The sequence below is a fragment of the Ascaphus truei genome, chromosome 1, assembly GCF_040206685.1.
Source record: "Ascaphus truei isolate aAscTru1 chromosome 1, aAscTru1.hap1, whole genome shotgun sequence".
Lineage (NCBI taxonomy): Eukaryota > Metazoa > Chordata > Amphibia > Anura > Ascaphidae > Ascaphus > Ascaphus truei.
The window spans coordinates 190,568,662-190,588,284 of record NC_134483.1 but is presented as its reverse complement, the minus strand read 5'-3'; positions in this window follow the sequence as shown (position 1 = coordinate 190,588,284).

Here is a 19,623-nt window from a genome sequence, read left to right as displayed (position 1 = left end):
CGAGCAAATACCCGGTATGTACCTGGCAGATACCTGGAATTCGCCGCTCCTCACCTCTGACAAGCCCCGTTGCATTTGCCTTCCCAGCCTGGGTTCATGCCTGGCTGATGGGCGGCTGATCTGTTAAATGATAATGATTAGGATTTAATAGGCTGCAATGCTTCGCGTGTCTACCAGATGGCATAAATTCATGAATTGTAATGCAGTATATATATATGTACTGTGCAGTATTGCAGCCAGCGGGAATAAAATGCTTCAATCCCTGTCTGGAAAATAACTCAATGCACTCGGGCAGAAAACAGTCACAAACCTCAATACACCCGGGTATACCCGAATTCGTGGGACTAGCCGAGCTCGAATAAAGTGTGTCGCCAGTGTAGGACCTCCGGAGGCGAGCCCAGTACCACAGCTCTCTACATGCAGTGCGGTACATTCTACTTATGGCTGGTAGTACCGCTCATCTCAATCGGGACCCAGCCGGAAGGCTCGTACGTGACACTGACCGAAGTGGACAGCCTCGACGCTGTGACCACCCAGGGTCAGTGTGCCATAAAGGATGTTCTACGGGGTCCGTGCACCCCGGTTCCAGACACGGTTCAAGGACCGGAACCCCCGATGATGCCATAACCAAAGGGTAAGGTGACTGCCCTGGGCAAGTTGGGTGCGCTTGAACTGGTGGCGAAGGAGCGGGACCGCTTCGTGCCAATTGCCACCAGTGATTGCGAGGTGCCCCGAGGCCGTTCCCCTGCAGAGGTGTCCCTGCCCCTATCATCGGATGATGACCATGACAGCCTCTCATCGGTGGTGATATGCCAACCGGCGAACAACTCCAGCGGTGCTGCCAAAAAAGAATCACCTTCTCGTGATGTGGAGAGAGCAAGTCCCGAGTTTCCAAGACAGCAGGTGCTGGTGTGGCCTGAACCGCAGTAAAGCCCAACGGCCTTGGAGGCTCCCAGTGTCATCGACAAGGTACCTGCGGCAGATCCAAAGGACCGGACGACCATCGCGAGCCAGCGGAGCGGTGAGGAACCACCCCTTTACTCCTGACAGGCCACGGCGGAGGAATCTGGAGACGAGGCCCAGCCCGGCACTTACTTCTTCGTGAAGAACCATGCCGAGTATCTGATGCCAAGCCCAGCGGATGAAGTACTTCCGGTGCGGGACCTGGACCTGTACCGGGACTCCGCGATGTCACTTGTAGATTACGTCACTTTCGTTTCGACCGCCAGAGTGGACCGGAACTATGCTGCAACTGCTCTGGTGAGTACTGCCCTCTCTAGGGAAAACATGGAACCTTTTACAGTATGCAGGCGGTTAAGGGCCGAGGGAAGCGAAGGCCTGTAGACCCGAGTTCTAAAAAGATCCCAAATGGTCGTGGCATTGCCCGACTCAAGAACTCTGCCAAGGACTATGCTGTTTCCCAGTCTCCAACCCCCAGTACCAGTGCCCCTGTCCCATCTAGTTCAGGGTCCCGTTCTAGCCACCTTGGGTCCAGGGGTAAGACAAAGAAAGCCCCCACATTATGCACGGACTGGTGGTATTGGGTAATGTCAGATGAGGGGTCTGATGGGGAAATTCCTTTATCAAGCACAGTCCCTGTAATGAATTCTCCTATTTATAGGACCGTGTTCAGGGGTAGACCTAAAAGTTCGCTTTCATATTTCTCTGGTACTTCTGGTATATCTTCTAGGGTAGATACAGATGACGAGTCAGTATCTTCTTTAGGGTCAACAGGTACTATCCATAAATGGTGGGACCCTTATCAGGGATACTCGGTGCCCATGAAGTGCACCCGGTTTCTATTAATTGATGGACCATTGGTGGGATGAGGGAACTTACTCTACCAAAGAGGTAGCTGAGGAGGTCAGAAAAAGAGTCAAGGAGATAAAGTTAGGCATTGTCATACTTAAAGGGCCTTCCATGCTGGAAGTGGAGTGTAGGCTGAGGGATCTTCATTGATAGAGTAGAGTACAGACCTGAGAATGGTCACTCTAGGTCATACTTTGTAAAAGTACTGCACCGACACACTTTATTCGAGAAAATACCCAGTATGTACCTGGCAGATACCTGGAATGCGCCGCTCCTCACCTCTGACAAGCCCCGTTGCGTTTGCCTTCCCAGCCTGGGTTCATGCCTGGCTGACGGGCGGCTGATCTGTTAAATGATAATGATTAGGATTTAATAGGCTGCAATGCTTCGCGTGTCTACCAGATGGCATAAATTCATGAATTGTAATGCAGTATATATATATATACTGTGCAGTATTGCAGCCAGCGGGAATAAAATGCTTCAATCCCTGCCTGGAAAATACCTCAATGCACTCGGGCAGAAAACAGTCACAAACCTCAATACACCCGGGTATACCCGAATTCGTGGGACTAGCCGAGCTCGAATAAAGTGTGTCGCCAGTGTAGCAGATCAAACTGGGCTCATAGTACATAAACTGGATCCCAGGCATTATTATTAGTATAGGATTGTCCCTGTTGGAGAAATCCCAGTCACCAGTTATCACCCTCCCAAGATGGGTGGGTAAATAATCTGTATGTACATAGGATGGTATTAACTGTGTAACCTGTTAATGTATTTATGTATTTGTTGCAGGTTACTCACCTACAGGATGGTCCAGCAAATGTAGGTCCAAGTGGGGACCATTAGATTCCACCAGAAGGAGAGTGTAGCCCTGGCTGGTTTGGGCTACCAGTCTGCCCTCTTCCTGGCAGTAAGCCCTAGTAAAAGCAGGCTTTCCAGGAGTAATCATGGGTTTTCCCCACTTCTTTTCAGCCTCACTGAGTCACAGAGAAACCAGGCCTTGTGTCCAATCAGGGGCATAGGGCTGGTTCTTGCTTTGCCTGTACTTAATGAGCTGCACTTCCTGATTAAGCCAGTTTTGCCTCTACCTTTGAGAGAGGCCAGTCTATCCAAACCAGTTGACAGGGCTCTGTCAATCTGTGGGCCCTCCCTTAGGGGAGCAGCGGGAGACTATTCCTCCTACTCCACCAGGGAGTAGAGGAAGAGCAAGGACTTATCCTGGTGCCCTAGGCCGGGAGTGAAAGATCAAGGGACATCCTGAGGGTGAAGCCCTAAGCTCTACTGTTGCTGGTGTATAAGTTGTACATCTGTAAAGAGTAATAATGTTTTACTGTTTCACCATACTGTACCTTCTTGCCTGAGACTGAAATCTATCAGGTAGAAGAGTAAAGAAGTTCTCCTGCAGGGATTTCTAGGTAGGTAGATAGATAGAGAAAACAAATGACAGGCAGGCGCACTGAGGGATGCTAACACTTTATTAATTATTGATATAGGGAAACAAAGCAACAATAGACAACCAAGGTCTATTGATGGGGAAGAATTTAAAACATTACAAGGTATTAAAATATCTGGTTAGCCACCAGTACAAACGGGGGATGGGAACAAGTGAATACTAAATACTATGTACTGCAGAGGGGGTCCAGACCGATCTGGGTACATACCCTATGTAAGGAAGGGGAGTGAAGTGTAGAGACATGCTCCCTCCAACTGCAAACTCCAAAAGGGAAAGCCACACGTGATAGATAGATAGATAGATAGATAGATAGATAGATAGATAGATAGATAGATAGATAATAGTCCGCGGGATCAAAGCAGGGAGAGTTCATGGCAATTCTTGACATTCTGACAAGACAGCATCTGTGTGACCCCTACATGCACGTACCCCCTAAAACCTGTCTGGACCCTGCTCTTGGCCTCCCTCATGCCCACACCCAATAAAAATCACCCTCTCCTCCTTTCTTGCTGTCCTAGGACTCCTGTCTACTCTGCCGCATCCTATTCACCATCCACAATTTCTCTAAGCAAGTAAGCCACTGGGTGTTGTACATGGTAGGCTAAATATATGTCACACGACATCATACTGGTAACATTATAATGAGTTGCAGACATCTTTTACAGCTGAACCTTTGTGAAGAATCTTACCTAAGATAGATAGATAGATAGATAGATAGATAGATAGATAGATAGATGAAGCATGGGCCAAACATACCAAAACCCCATCTACACTTTTCCTTTTGATCCTATTAGATAAAATGCCACACTTGGTGGCTCTAAGATTAAGCTTTTGGATTTGTATAGTCTGACAAACAAACTTTTTGAATTATAGTATAGATCAGGAGTGCACAAAGTGGGGGGCACGAGAATTTCTAGGGTGCGCAGCGGCTACAGAGGTCCCGCGCTCTCCCCCAAGGCACTAAAATTAAGTGCCAGGGGGACCGCGTGAGGCCTCTGCAGCTTCTCCTACCTGATCTTCGGCAATGCGTCGCCATGGTAACTGGCGTCAAATTACGCTGTGGGTCACGTGACATCATGTTACCATGACAACATGATGTCACATGACACCACAGCGTCATTTGATGCCGGAACCTTGCAGAAGGGGGGGAGGGCGCAAACTAGGAGGTGAGAAGGCAGGAGTGGTGCAGGGTCAAAACTTTGCGCACCCCTGGTATAGGTGGTCCCTCAATCACACACATTACAAATCCCTCAAACACATAAACCTCACAGTCCCATCCCACACTTCCAATACACAGTTGGCAAATCAATTATCTATAAATACATAGGCAAATAGGTATTTTTTTATACAGTTAACAGCTTTGTATCCATTATAATAATTTATGATTTACAAAACATTTTGATAAACTTTTAATATTAGTTTTTTTGAACTACATTTTAGCTATGCAAAGCTGTTTGAAAATATGAGTGCGAAAAAAACAAAAACATTATTTGTACTTAGCATTAGAATTCCATTGCTGTCAGCTTTCATGAATTTAATCATCATTGAAAATATAACATTGTGTATTGAATTCTCACTTTACATAAAGTTCTAATTTCACAGTGATAGTCATAATTTTTCAGATTGATTGGATCATCACTATTCATAATTAGGGTCTATTTAATCAGTTTTTGGCAGCAGAACTGCTATGAAAAATAAAGCCCATATATTTTCCATTCCAGCAAAGCAACTAAATAAGATTTCTGAAAGCAAAGCCTTTATAATGCTTATGTTTTTCATCTATGATTTAAATGACAATGAGGGCTCAATAAATACATCTTCAAATAAATAATCATAAAATAGACAGAGAAGAATTTAGCATATCATACAGTTGTATTACTTTTCCACTAATAAAAACATATTGTTTATCTTATCATTTTCATTGACACTTTACTTTTTATCTTTTTATATTTTTAGAGACTATACTGCATTCTTAGCTGTACGAATACAGTCTATTTATTTATTTTAACTATCCTGTTTTTTGACAATAAAGAGAAGACTATGGTACAAATCTAGCCTATATTAGTCAAAGTGTTTTCTGCTTATTTGATTTATTTTTAAATAAATCATAATTTGAAATATAAATTTAGCAAGGTTTTTTGTTCCTGCTGGAGTGATATGGATGCAGATTCACTGGCATGCTGAGTTATTATCATTGCAATTCAAAACATGAAAATTTGAAAACTCTGTGATATTCTGTATTACAGTATATGCAATATTCTGTGTTATCAGTAGAGATGGGCGAAACTGTCAAAATCCGTTTTGCAGGATTTCCCAAGCTTTCCATTCAAAATCTGTTCTGTGGTGTAAATCCATTGACGGATTTTGCCCGTTTCAATCTGTGTGGATTATTAAAAAAACGCTATTGAATACAATCCGCTGGTGGATTTTACCTATTCAATCCACAGTGTGCAATCAGCTGGTGGATTTGAAGAATCCAATCCGTGGATTCAGCAACCCGAGTGTGAATTGCTGAATCCATGGCTTAGATTCTTAAAATCCACCAGCGGAATGCGGAATCCAAGAATTGGATTGTCGGTGATAAAAAAAAAAAAATTCGGAAAAGGCGAATCGTCTTTCTTACTGTAAGATTGATCCTCGGTTATCCACCGACAAAAGGAACCACCGGTTGATCCACAGTGGATCCAAATCCATCAAAACAAATTGCCCATCTCTTGTTATTCGTACAGTAGGTAAAATAAGGTTTGCTACATCCGTACTGTTGTTTTGAAATACTGTAAGAGCAATGAAGTACAGTATATTAATATTGTTAACTGTTTCCACACACCATTATTTTATTCAGAATTATACTGAATTGTTTTTATTAAAAAAATTCACAACTAATCTATTCTAAAATACATTTATATGCAGAACTGTTTTGCCTTAATTGTAATAGATTGTTAATAGAGCTTTTTCCATTTGAACTGAATATCGTTTAACTACATGTTAAGCAGGGCATTAGTGCTTTTTCTGTATGTGGAAAATGAACAAATGCAAACTTACAAGAACAATTATGATTTTGGAAGTCCAATAAACATAATACTTAAACAAGATATGAAAACAGATGTTCAGAAAAATTGCATCGATTTACAGTATTTCTATAACCATCATTTTTTAATATTAAAGTACCAGTCCACACCGATTGTCATTTTCTTTTGCATTATATTTTTACTTACTTTTAGAGATCTCGGGGCCTATGCAGAGAGCAGCGCTATTTCAAAACTCGCCATTTTTTGGAGAAAATCGCGCAGAAAACCGCAGAAAATGGCGAGTTACGAAAAACGCGCCAATTTTTTTTTCTATTTCTAAAACTCGCCTCGCGGCTGGCGAGAACCTCCATCTCGCCAGTTTTAAAAATATCCTAATGCAGAGAGGCGCGAACGGCATCTAGCGGCTGTTCGCGCCAATAAAATGGCGCGATTGTCTCCTTTTTGCCTCGCCAGGAAAAGTTGGCAAGAAGCTGCCGCTCGCGGCCATAGCAAAGGAAAAAAAAAGGCGCAAATTTTTTTTAACACATTTCTGCAGCGCGCATCTCGCCAATTTAAACTCGCCACACGCATTCATGTTAAACATAGCAGAATTCGCACATTTCTGCATATGGAGAATAAAACTCTCCAAAAAAGCTACTTTTTATTAAACTCGCCAATTTTAAAATTCGCTGCTCTCTGCGTAGGCCCCCTCATCTTGCCTTTTCAAATGCGGTTTATTTTTATTTTTTTTAAATGGTTTTCTGGTGCTCTCCTTAGTTGATATAAGCTTGTCAAATAACAATTGTCAGGGAGGTTCAAATTAAGTTTTGCCCACAGCCTACGGTAGTCTAACGGTTATCATATAAACTTAAGAAACTAGAGATTAGGAAAATCATGCTTTTTAACCTTAGCAAAAAAAATTTTTAGAGTAGGACATGCTGAGGTGGCAAGATACAAAAATTATATGAGTTAAACTCATATAGTCTTCATGGGGAATTGATGCTTTAAAGAGAACATTTATCTTTCCAGTTGTCACAAACACTTACATTAACAAATAGTAATTCCTAAACTACCTCTCAGGCTGCACAAATCATCCACACATCCAAACTACTGTACTGTACGAATACACACTGATCATATAAATATTTTTTTGTTCCGCTGTACTGTATGATGCTTTATTTGTATATGTAAGATATGCCCAGTTTAGTTCATTATTTAGCCCAATCTGAGATTTTGTATGTACAACTAACAGGGTTATAAATTACTCTAAATGGGTCTTATCACTATTTGATGTGCATTACATTTCATGTAAGTACAACTTTTATTTATTATATGCTGGCTGGCCAATGTTTTATTTTTAATGGTTAAATGCGCTATTATCCAGATCTGGATAAAAGAGCTTTTGCCCATTACTGTATGTGTTGGGGGAAGGGTGTTGGCGGGCATGGGTGTTGGGTAAAGGGGGTGACAGTAGGGTGTCCATTGATTGCCAATGTGGTTATCTGTTCCCTTGTTGAGGGCATAGATAACCAAAGTGGCAATCAATTGGTTTATTTTAATGTACAGTATTATAATAGCAATTTAATTATATTGTGTATTTTTTCTTCTTGCTACACAAATGGGCAAAAGCACTATTAGCCATTTGTCTACTAGTGCTTTTGCCCATTTGTGTGTAGTGATGGGGGTAGAGGGGGTGGGGCAGTTTCCCTGGGGCGGGTTGTTATGCGCTAAGGTAATTAAGGGGTTAACCCATCCCACAACCCTTCCAGGAGGTTTAATCACCCTCCCTGGGGAAACTAAAGTACACCTTTCACCCATACATAAAAACACCAGTAAACCCTTAATTACCTTAGCGATAATAACCGCTAAGGTAATGATGGGGTAACTGGTGTTTTAATAATTGGGCATCAGCCCATATATGTAGGTGAAGAAGAGGAGGAGGATGGCCTTCACCATGGCAGGGGTAAGTAAATCATTTATTAATGTAATTTGTGCTGTATACTCTATTTGAATAGGCAAAGTGCTAGTAGCCATATTTGACTTCTATGGTATTTTCCCATTCCTTGGTGGGGTAGTTTATTACATGGATGGTTGAAGGGGGTAGTTGCCTCGGTGGTGGGTGGTTAGGCCCCTTGGGTGGGTAGTGGGAGGTGTTAAACTTTCCTGGACCCGCCCGGTAGGCCTCACCACCATTCCTGGAACAATTACCCCTTCACCCACCCCGTCTACCCCCAAATTACTAGGTACTTTGGTTTAACCTCTTCATTACTTTAGCCACTAAGGTAATGAAGCTGATTTTTTTTTTTTTAATTACACAAAATTGAAGCAGTTGGTCTCTGGAGCTGAACAATATTAATTTCAGCCCCAGAGACCCCTGCATCCCGATATGCAGTCCACGGTATGCGATGACAGTATTCCAAGGCTGAAATGAATGTGATTCAGCTCCGTAGACCCACTGATTCAATTCTGTGAAATTAAAATAAAATTAAAACATTGTCATCGCCTGTTAGAGATGCACAGGGAGATTCTATCTGCTCTCTCTGTGCAGCTCTTCCAGACTAATGTGGCCCGATATGATTAACACAGTGGGAGCCCCATTCAGAAGCAGGGACCCCCAATTTTTTAATCCTGATGGTCTATTAGTCTGGCCGTGGTGAATTTGCGAGCAGGCAGTTGTTAGGCAGCTGAATAAGGAATACTCAACAATACATTTGGCTACATCTGTAAAGTATATTGTTTGTTAAAACTCTGAATTTTTTTATTCCAGGTCAGGTTCTGATAGCTATTGTGTGTTGAGTGTTGGAATAAAATGCTTTAAACTGTATGACTCATTGTGTTGTTTTCCCCAATTTCTGTGTGTATTAGTTTCTTATAATCTAAGATACATTTTCTGTGTTTTGTAACTACAGTATTACTTTTTTTTCCTAGTCATTACCTCGATGTTTAATGTCTGAATCTACTTTTTACACTGGAGATCATATTTAAAAACCTCCAGTGGTTCTTGCAGTGCAGAGGAGTGCCAGTACTGGAAGGTGAGGGAATGTTGGCCAGCTGCCGAGAGACATCATCAGAACCAGCGATGACCAAGGAGAACCACTAGATAATGTTCAGATAAGCCTATTTTTAAGACACTCTGCCATGTGTGCACCACCTTTATTATGTTAACCATTTCTTGCTGCTATTGAAATGTATTATATTTCATGGTGAATTTTATTTTTTGAGCTTTTGTTTTCTACTACATATGCCTTTTTACTGAGGTCACATAGAGGAATGTCCAACAAGAATCTGCAACTAGACAACTCATGACTCTTATTTTATTTTCCTTTAGTTAACAGACTTATTTTTTACACCACACAAGCACATTCCATATATTAATTTTGCATTATGATATAAACATTGAATGCTATTTAATTCCAAGTAATATGTTTTAGGTACATGACATTAAAACGGTAGCATTCTTCAAAATGCATGTTCAATTATTAAAAGTGACTAATGCCATTCGTTTTAGTACATAAAGAAATTGCAATCAGATTTTACAATTTGACACAAAGCTTTTTTAAACTATATTATATTTTTCATGTTTAATTCTGAAGGGAAGAAGGGGGGGAGGGAGGGGGAAAGGGAAGGGAAAGGGGAAAAAGGAGATTAAAAATCACCTCCTCCTTGTCCTTGGGCGCCATCTCCCCTTCTTGGCTTCTCTTTCCAGGTATCTTGAGCTTCCTGCCACCTCGCCGGACCGCTCGCCACGTCGGAGTCTGGGATAGGTGGTTTGTGTGCTCTCCCTGTGCCAGGCACTAAAAAAGGCTCTAAGTGTGTTCCCTCTGAGGCGTCCGAGACGTCTGTAACACTCGTATTGTAGCTGGCGCCGGTACCGGGAGATCTTTTGGCACGTGAATAAGTTCTCCTTTGTCCAACAATTCCTGTGCCTGATTCGTGCAGGCCGAGAAGCCATATATATACTCTTTTGTCTTGGTAGTCACTGGTCACCTGTTTGAGTTTCTCCCGTTTGTACTTGGTAAGACTCTCACAATGGAGATCAATGGCAGTCTGTATTTTGTCAGTCTTTGGAGGAGTCTGTGGCAAGTGTGTCACCATGCCTATCATTGATCACCTGTATCTCTTTTTTGATACGTATGATCTCTTTGCTGGACTACTCAATTACCAGGATCATTAGGTCATAGGAGCACTTATTGAGGATTCCTACCCACTTTCTACAAAACTTGGTGTCAGTCCGACCAATAGTGGGCTGATTTTTGATCCCTCTGGGGATCAGCTTTCCCCTATGATAGTGTGACAGCGTGACCCCATGCATATAATAGTTCACCTCTCTTTTTTTATCAGTTTAATGAGATCATTATAAATATCGGAAGCTTTATCCGAGCCCAATGCAGCCTCAAAGGTCTCTGTAAACCTAATTTTAGCAATGTCAGGCTCACTGTAGCTGACACTGTCCGAGATGGTAGAATCCATGATATATCTGTAAAATCTTCCATCCCATATAAAGTCATTCCGTGAAAAGTAGTAAGCAGTCAACAGATATAAAAATATAGGTGGTACTCCACTAACGCAGGGATCCATCGCAAAAATATAGTTTAGGTGCTCATCTCAAAATGTACAGTAACAATGTAGGAGAACAGATGGCACACAAATACAGGTGTAAGCAGGTGCTAGTCCCATAGAAATGGTATAATGTAAGGATCCTTACCAGGCAGACCGGGAAATCCAGGAAATCCAAGTAATCCAAAGAAAGGAAGAGACAGCACACTGAGTAATATCGAATGTTGTATTGAATAAAAAAGCAGGCACAATCACCGACGTTTCGGTCCTAGGGACAGGACCTTTATCAAGGGAGTGCTCACGACGCAGTGACACCCACCACCTATATATACCCACCACCTATAATCACTAAACAGCTAAATTACATAGAAATCACATACACCTGTGTAGCTGCAGTCATCTCCGTCGAGTGCAGAGATGACGTCACTGCTATTCGTCCATCTCCCGCGCTGTCAGCAGTCAGGAGCATCTATGGTAACTAAGGGAAACAAAACATAGGGGAATCCCTCTATTGCGCATGCGTGGCACTCGTGTCCCAGTTGCTAAGCAGAAAGGGAGAGAGGGGGGTGTCCGAAGCGTTCCGTGACTGCAGACTGTACTGAGTACAGAAGCGCATGGAGTAGCTGTGACAGGCAGCATATGAATAAAGGCTACTGGTACACTGTACAACGCACCAAGAGTGAATGAAACAAAGTCACCAAGGCTGGGTAAAGACAAAAGGAAGGAGGGGGAGGGAGAGGGGAGAGGGGTGGGAGGGGAAGGGAAGAAAAAGGGGAAAAGGGGGGAAGAAGGGGGAAAAAGGAAGGGAAAGTGGAACAAAGGGATGAAAGACATAAAGACATAATTAAATAATGTAAAAGGGTAAATTCCTAAACTAGAGAAAACTGAAGCAAGCAGATAGGGGCAATATGCAGTAAAAACCAGTAATCACATATGGGGGACAATGAAATCGAAAAAAAACTTTCAAAGGAAGCACCCAAGCCTAAAGTCCTCATTAAGGCCAAAAGGGGACATGGTTTTAAGGTCGTGAATCATTTTGGCCTCCAACTGCAACAAAAGTCTGTTCCGGTCCCCACCACGAGTAGAGGTGATGGCTTGTAGGATGGGCATACATCTCAGCGTTGACACACTGTGTTTCTGCTGTCTGAAATGCCTAACCACCGGAAGCAGTTTCAATTCCTCCTCTGTATTCTGGTCCATTAGCGATTTCCTAATGGTGGACCTGTGAACAGCCATGCGCTCTTTAAACATACGGCTAGTTTTGCCCACGTAATAGAGCCCACATGGGCATCTGATAAAGTAGACAATAAACCGTGTCTCACAATTCATGGAAGTCTTTATGTGTATTGGTTTCCGTTATGGGGATGGGCATAAGATTGGCCAATCTGTAAAAAAACGCAATTGATGCACCCGTGACATTTATATACACCAGGCTTCTTCTGTAGCCATGCTGTTGTAGGTGCATACTTTGTAGCTGGATCAGCCAGTACCAGGAAGTCCCTAAGGTTCCTTCCCCGACGGTAGCACATTCTTGGTGGTACCTGGCAAACACTGCCTATTTTGGGATCATTGCCCAGAATGTTCCAGTTCTTTTTAGTACTGCATTTGATTAGATTAGATGCAGTTGTATAGGTGCTTCTAATGTTAATACATCTGGCCTCCATTTTAGCTGCGTGCGGTACAAGGAGAGATTTCCTGTCAACTGCCCGGGCTTTCGAAAGAGCCGCATTTACTTCTGTTCTTGAGTATCCCCTGTCAAGAAACCTATTGGCCATTTTACATAATGCACCCTCAACTAGCATGGGGTAACTGGGGATACGCTTAACCCTCAGCATCTGGGAGTAGGGGAGACCTCGTTTAAGAGACCCAGGGTGATGGCTCCTTGTGTAGAGCAGTGTGTTTTTATCAGTAGGTTTCTGAAAGATCTCTGTAGCAGGTAGTCCACCACTTTGTACACCACTGTGAAGGAATGGGATCCTAGCCATGCTGTAGTTCGCCGTAAAGCGTATTGTGGACGGGATCATATTGAGGTACGAGATGAATTGTAATAGTTCGTCCTCCTTACCTCCCCATATCAAAAAAATATTGTCAATGTAGCAGGTGTAATGGACAATATTGTTAGCAAAAGGTGCATCATTCAACAGGTGTAGTTGTTCATAACTATCCTTAAAAAGATAAGCATAGGCGGGTGCCATATTAAAGCCCATGGCTGTTCCTGTGAGTTGGAGGTAGAAATCACGTTCAAACTTGAAAAAGTTTTTATGTAAAATAACTTCAATCAAAAGCAGAATGAATTCAGTAAGAGGGCCGTCATGGTCAGGGTGATTAGCAAGGTGTTCTCGGATTGCCTCCAGTCCCTCACCATGTGGAATATTGGTGTAGAGACTGGAGATATCCAATGTCCCCAATAACATATTGGTGATATCAAAAGTAATGGTGCCCAGTTTGTTGATGAAGGCCATCGTATCCTTGACAAATGATGGCATATTCATGACTATTGGTTGTAAAAGAAAGTCTACGAATTGGGAAGGTGGATGGCAGAGGGACCCCATTTCTGCAATAATTGGTCTGCCTGGCGGATTTATGATAGATTTATATCATTATAGTTGTTTAAATGTATACATACACACACACACATACACACACACATTGACATTCGATTATACATTTTCAAAATGTTAATTTAACATAATTTCAACATGTGTCAATTATTTTTATTGTATTTTTCAACATGTTAATAATGTATTTAAATATATTAACATTTAATTAAATATCTCATTAAAACGTGACCAGTACATTAAAGTATTAAATCTAATCTAATTGTGATCTTTAAATGAAAGGGAAAACACATAAGTGTTTTTTGCTATTACATTAACAGATTTGCAGTTATTCATTTGTAATTTTATGCCCCTTACATGAACTATATGTAATGTTATTTATGTTTTATCACGTTCTTAAAAAAAATGTCCCAAAAAATTCAATTGTTTTGCCATTGCTAATACAATGAATATTACATCCCTGTTAATATATGTATTACATTTTTAAATAATTCTGAATTTAAAGTGTATCATTCAATGTCAAAAATTGTACTAAATTTAAGTTTGTGTATCATTGTTAGAAAGAACACCAACAAAGAATTTCATGTTTAAATAAAACATTTTACTATTTTTTTGGCATTTTGGGATTGGGTTACTGGCCTAGATGTATTTGTCTCTCTGGAAAGTGCTCCTCGGGCACATATATTTTTCCCTGACAATCTTTGCGATTGTTGCCTTTCTTTGAATGTTTTTTGGCTGTGGCTGCTGTTGTGAGTCTTCAACAATTTGGGGCTGTGGCTGTTGTTAGGAAGCTTCAACAATTTGGGGCTGTGGCTGTTGTTAGGAAGCTTCAACAATTTGGGGCTGTTGCTGTGGTTGGGAAGCTTCAACAAGTTGGGGCTGTGGCTGTGAAGCTTCAACAAGTTGGGGCTGTGGCTGCAGTTGGGAAGCTTCAACAATTTGGGGCTGTTGCTGTGGTTGGGAAGCTGCAACAATTTGGGCATGTGGCTGTTGTCGAAAAGCTTCAAAAATTTGGGCCTGTGGCTGATGTCGATAATCTTTAACAATTTGGGCCAGTGGCTGCAGTCGATAAGCTTCAACAATTTGGGCCTCTTTCTGCTGTCAATAAGCTTGAACAATTTGGGCCCGTGGCTGTGGCTGCTGTAGATAGGCTTCATGATTTTGGGCCTGTGGCTTCTGTTCTGTGTCTTCATCATTTTGTGGTTGCTGTGGAAAGGGTGGTGTGGGTAGAATACACTGTGGTACACAAGGTTTCTTAGTTTGAAGAGATGTAGTAACAGCACACATAGGATATAATTTTCGCATTGTGCTAATTTTTGCAGGTGTGTCTGTAGAGCCTTCAATAATGGCAGACAATAGGGCAGTGATCTTTGGTGATGACAATTGAACGGGTGTTCTGGGAAATTTGCAACAGATGTCTCTGGGGAAAATACAGGACAATCAAAGGCTTTCACTTCTTCGGAAGTACGCATTCCTGCATCATCAGGTCTTGCAGAGGCATGAAACTGATTATGTTGTATAAAACTTGCAGCTATTGATTGAATAGATCTGTTCAGAATTTGAAACTCAACAGTATTTTGTACTAATATATCTTTTCTGCTGCTTATTTCAGATACCATCCTTTCCTGAACCCTCATCAGTTCGTTATGCCATGCAATTTGGCTTTGCAGTAACCGATATTCAGCTAGCTCAATAGCGGACACATTCTCTTGGTTGTCAGGATCAGGAGGTGCAGTTGCAGGTTGATTTGGTGGTAATTCCAGACAAGGAACATCAGTATCAAAAGACAGACACAGTGAAGCGTCAAGTCAAGAGACCTGTCCAGGAGATAAAATATCTATTTTGACAAAATGACTAGAGCATTAAAAGCTTGTCACATAAAAAATATCATGCAGCTTTGTTAATTAACCAATGCATGTAGATTTCATTGACAGAAATACATTCAATTGTGTCATCATAGTCATTATGAATTACATTTTTTAAATGAAATTGTGCATCAATAATTGGTCAAAATGTCATTAATAACTATTGATTGTGAATCTTAACAATATAGTAGTGTTGGACCGGGTCCTACATTTTTTTAAACCGGGTAATGGGTACACGGAGGATTTGGCTCCTTGTACCCGGTTTGGTACCCGGCAACCCGGTTTTTCACTTACCTGGGGTGGAGGAAGCCCGCTGCGACATCTGAACAGGTAAACAGAAGTGTGGGGGCAGTGGGGCAGCATCAGCAGTCAGTGTGGAGCCCGCGCAGGAGCTGCAGGACTCCATACTGCACTGTGAGCTGGGACCATGTGACCGGAGCAGGAGAAGAAGCTTTTCTATTGGACAGTCCAATAGGAATGCTTCTTCTCCTGCTCCGGGCACATGGTCCCAGCTCACAGTGCAGTATGGAGTCCTGCAGCTCCTGCGCGGGCTCCAAATGACTGTGATGCTGCCCCACCGCCCCCGCACCTCTGCTTACCTGTTCAGATATCTGTGCAGGCTTCCTGCAGGTAAGGAAGAGAGATACTTTTTAACTACCCTGACATTACCCGGATACCCGGCACTGAGTCCACTTTCCAGCTGCCAGGTCCGGGTAATTTACGGGTAGCTGAAAAGCCGTCGGGTAATGCCGGGTACATCACTACAATATGGATTATTTTTGAATTATAATAAATGCTTTATATTAACCAACTCAATAACTACATTAAGGTTACTGCAACATGATATATCTTAACTTTTATTATCTAACTGTGCAGATGTACCTCACATCTGCTACGGTCCTACAGTATGCTCATATGAATGTGGAGTTGTGGCATCTAAATTGACACATAACATTTATAATTTTAGGCCCTCACCTTCAATTATGTGTGTTGCAACTTCTGAACCTGGTGATGTCAGCTCCTTTCTTATGGGAGATGCAGTTTGCACTATGTAAATTGGAGATAAGACAGGTGTTAATATTGTTAAGTATATTTACATTAAATTTTGATCTCTGTTAAATTAACAAAAAAATGTTTTGTTAAACTTTGTATGTGATAGTTTAACTGATCAGCAGCAGCTGTATATGCTAATTAGTAGAAAGGTTAGCATTAAATTAAAATTATCATTTCAAATGCTATATTAAACACTTTATTCTGGGAGTATACATAAACAGTATTTATTATGTCTTTTTTTGTTCATATACACTATAAAATAATGTTATGACACACACAAAATTAAAAACACTAATGAAATATGTATAATTTTTTAAACACACAATTAGATAAAAAACAATTTCTTGCTGTATAAGTACTGACCATGGGGAAACGGATGATCGTATACCCTGATATCCCTAAGATCAGGCAACCCTTCAAGCATTATTGGTAATATTTTCTCCTTTAGCTGCACCTCCAACAGAGTCAGACTTATATTGGGTGCTGGACGTCCTCCTCCAATGCCTGAGGCATGCAAATGTGCACTTTGCAACTTTGATTTTAATTTTCTTTTATATCATCAAAGAGCTTCCGTCAGTTGTCATACATTCTGGCCTGATTTCCACAGGCGGATACAGACACTATAATCTTTTGCCATAATTCCCTTCTCACATGTGAAGTGGTCTTGCCTTTAAAAAGAACAAAATAAAGTTGTTCATGTAAATCTCTTAGATTCAAATTTGGGATAACACTACTAATGGGATTAATATGATGTTTGACAAATAATATCTATGACACAGGAACATTATAAAAAATGTAAATATATAGTAAAATAATGATGAATAATAATATAACATCTTTAAATACTATTCTACAATTGATTGAATCTTATCCTGGTTGCAAACTCTAAATGATAATGTGTACATATAAACAATGACTTTTTAATGCAAATGTCACTTCAATGTGAATTCCTAAATGTAATGGCACAGATTGCTATCAGATTAGTAAACATCACTGTAAATAATTTTCTTACCTACTAAGTTCCCATAAAGCTGATCATAATGCTCCAAATTACCCACCACAAGCAAATTATTCTCTTCTTTATTGAAATGGAGATTTCTTTTTTTTTGCAACTTTCTTCTAACGACCAGCTGTCGCCACTTGCTGACTGCCCTCCCCGTCTTCCAATGGAAGAGACTGCAGGAGCACAGCACCATCACCACCATAAGAGCTACCACCACCAGACACCACACCACCACCAGACACCCCACCTCAACCACACACCCCACCACAACCACACACCCCACCACCACCAGACATCCTACCACCACCAGTCACCCCACCACCACCAGTTCCCTGTCTCACACATGCACTCACATGCCCACTACCAACACCAACTCCCCTCACACCACTACCAGCACTCCCCCCACCAACTCCACTCACACCACCAGTCACCTGACTCACTCGAGCACTCACACGCCTACTAAGCCTTACACCACCAACACCACTTAGCCCACCAGTCACCCCACCATCAGTACCCTCACTCCCATGACTCCCGTCCATACCGCAACCACTCACAAATAACAAATAAAGAAATGAAATTACAAACTTCCAGAACACTTTCAAACTGACAATAACACAAATGTATAACCTAAACAAAACAACACAAGACAAATCTTTCAAAATACACAACAACCGTATCAATCACCAAACCTCCAAACGCCTAGCTCTGTCTGTCTCTCACTACTCACTCCCAACAACACAGAGAAAGATTACAACAAATACAGCCTTTAAATAGGCTGCTCGAGACATTTTTGAGTCTCGTGAGATTCTCGTCAAATTCAACAATCACATGAACACGCCACGCCATTCCTGAATTTTCAGATGGCTGAGAATCTCGCCGCCGGAAACTCACTAAGTTTAAAATTGTGGCTCTCACTAATATTCGTGCCTTTCTGCATTCCGTGAGAGCAACTCATTAGAAACATTGCAATTTCAAAGCCCTGCTGAAAATGCTTCTCACCTCTTACAGCATAGGACCCTAAGTCTAGTTACTGTATAGTGTGTGAGGAATATGGCTTGTAAGGTATAAAGTGCAAATTCTATTTCTATTCCCCAGAACCAGAATACTTAGGAAAGCTAAAATGTATATTTTATTAAACAGTGTGTTTAAAGTACCTATATGCTTGTGCACGGTATAATGAGCTGAATCTTTCCGGACCGAAGTTCTGAGTGTCTCACTGGGCTACCAGGTTGGTGCCAGCGTGTCTACTCAGACATCGGACATGAAAGCCACTGAGGATGCCAGAGGTGTTAAGAACATTTGGGCAGGAGGTTTAGTCTTGAGTACCCACATCCTCAGATGAATCGAGGTCCTTGTGACTACCATTTGCATCACGAGACTGTGAGTGGCCTAAATCAGCGGGTGGCTTCTGCATACCAAGTGGTTAAGGTGGCAAGCTTGCACATGCCCTTGGCTGTATCAGAAGATCCACTTGCCCAGCTTCAAAAGACTGGCATCGCTCTGCTTGGTTGGTGAGAAAGTTTCCATGCTGGGATTGACTTTAGTATTTCATGAATGAATTCGGAAATAGTATAAGAATCCCTTAGTCAATCCAGTGATCAGATTCTAAGCACCAGAACATCAGCTGCAAATTTGAATGGACCAAAAGATGCTCTCAGAGAAATAATAGTAACAGAGTCCGAAGCGCACTCTCATCCAGGTACATATGAAAAATAAACAGAGAACAAAAGAAAAAAGAAGAAAAATAGTGTAGTATTGTCAGGATTCCACAAAAAATATATGAACATATATAGTGGTACTACCCACATTTTCAGTGAGAAATATAGGCGTTTCGGTTATTCCTGTGTAACCAATTCATATGATATGGTAGGTCTTCCACTGAAGGGGCAGGATACTCCCAGAAAGACAAGGCAGAGGACGAAGGGATAATGCAGCAACCTTTATAAACAGTATGTAATAAAAACAGTAAACACTTACAAGCTATATAAGTATCATGAGCAGTGGGACACCCTGGGTCATGGTGTGGGGGATAAAGTCCTAGAGAACTCTTCTAACAGCAAGTTCCTGCAGTGGCCATCCACAAAAATCACTGCATTGGGGTTCTGATATCCTGGTAATCCTCCACAGCTACCTCTGCTCTGTCGACTTCTTCCCAGCTTGATAGGTGTTGCCCTATGAGTTTTGTCTCAATAGACTTCCTCGGAGAAATAGAAGCGAGCCAACTTCAGAAATTTTAGGTCAAAATATTTTCCCGCTTTTTACTGCCAAGTTCTGAAATGGGACGTAGCGGTCATGGCTAGGATTGCAAGCCAAATTT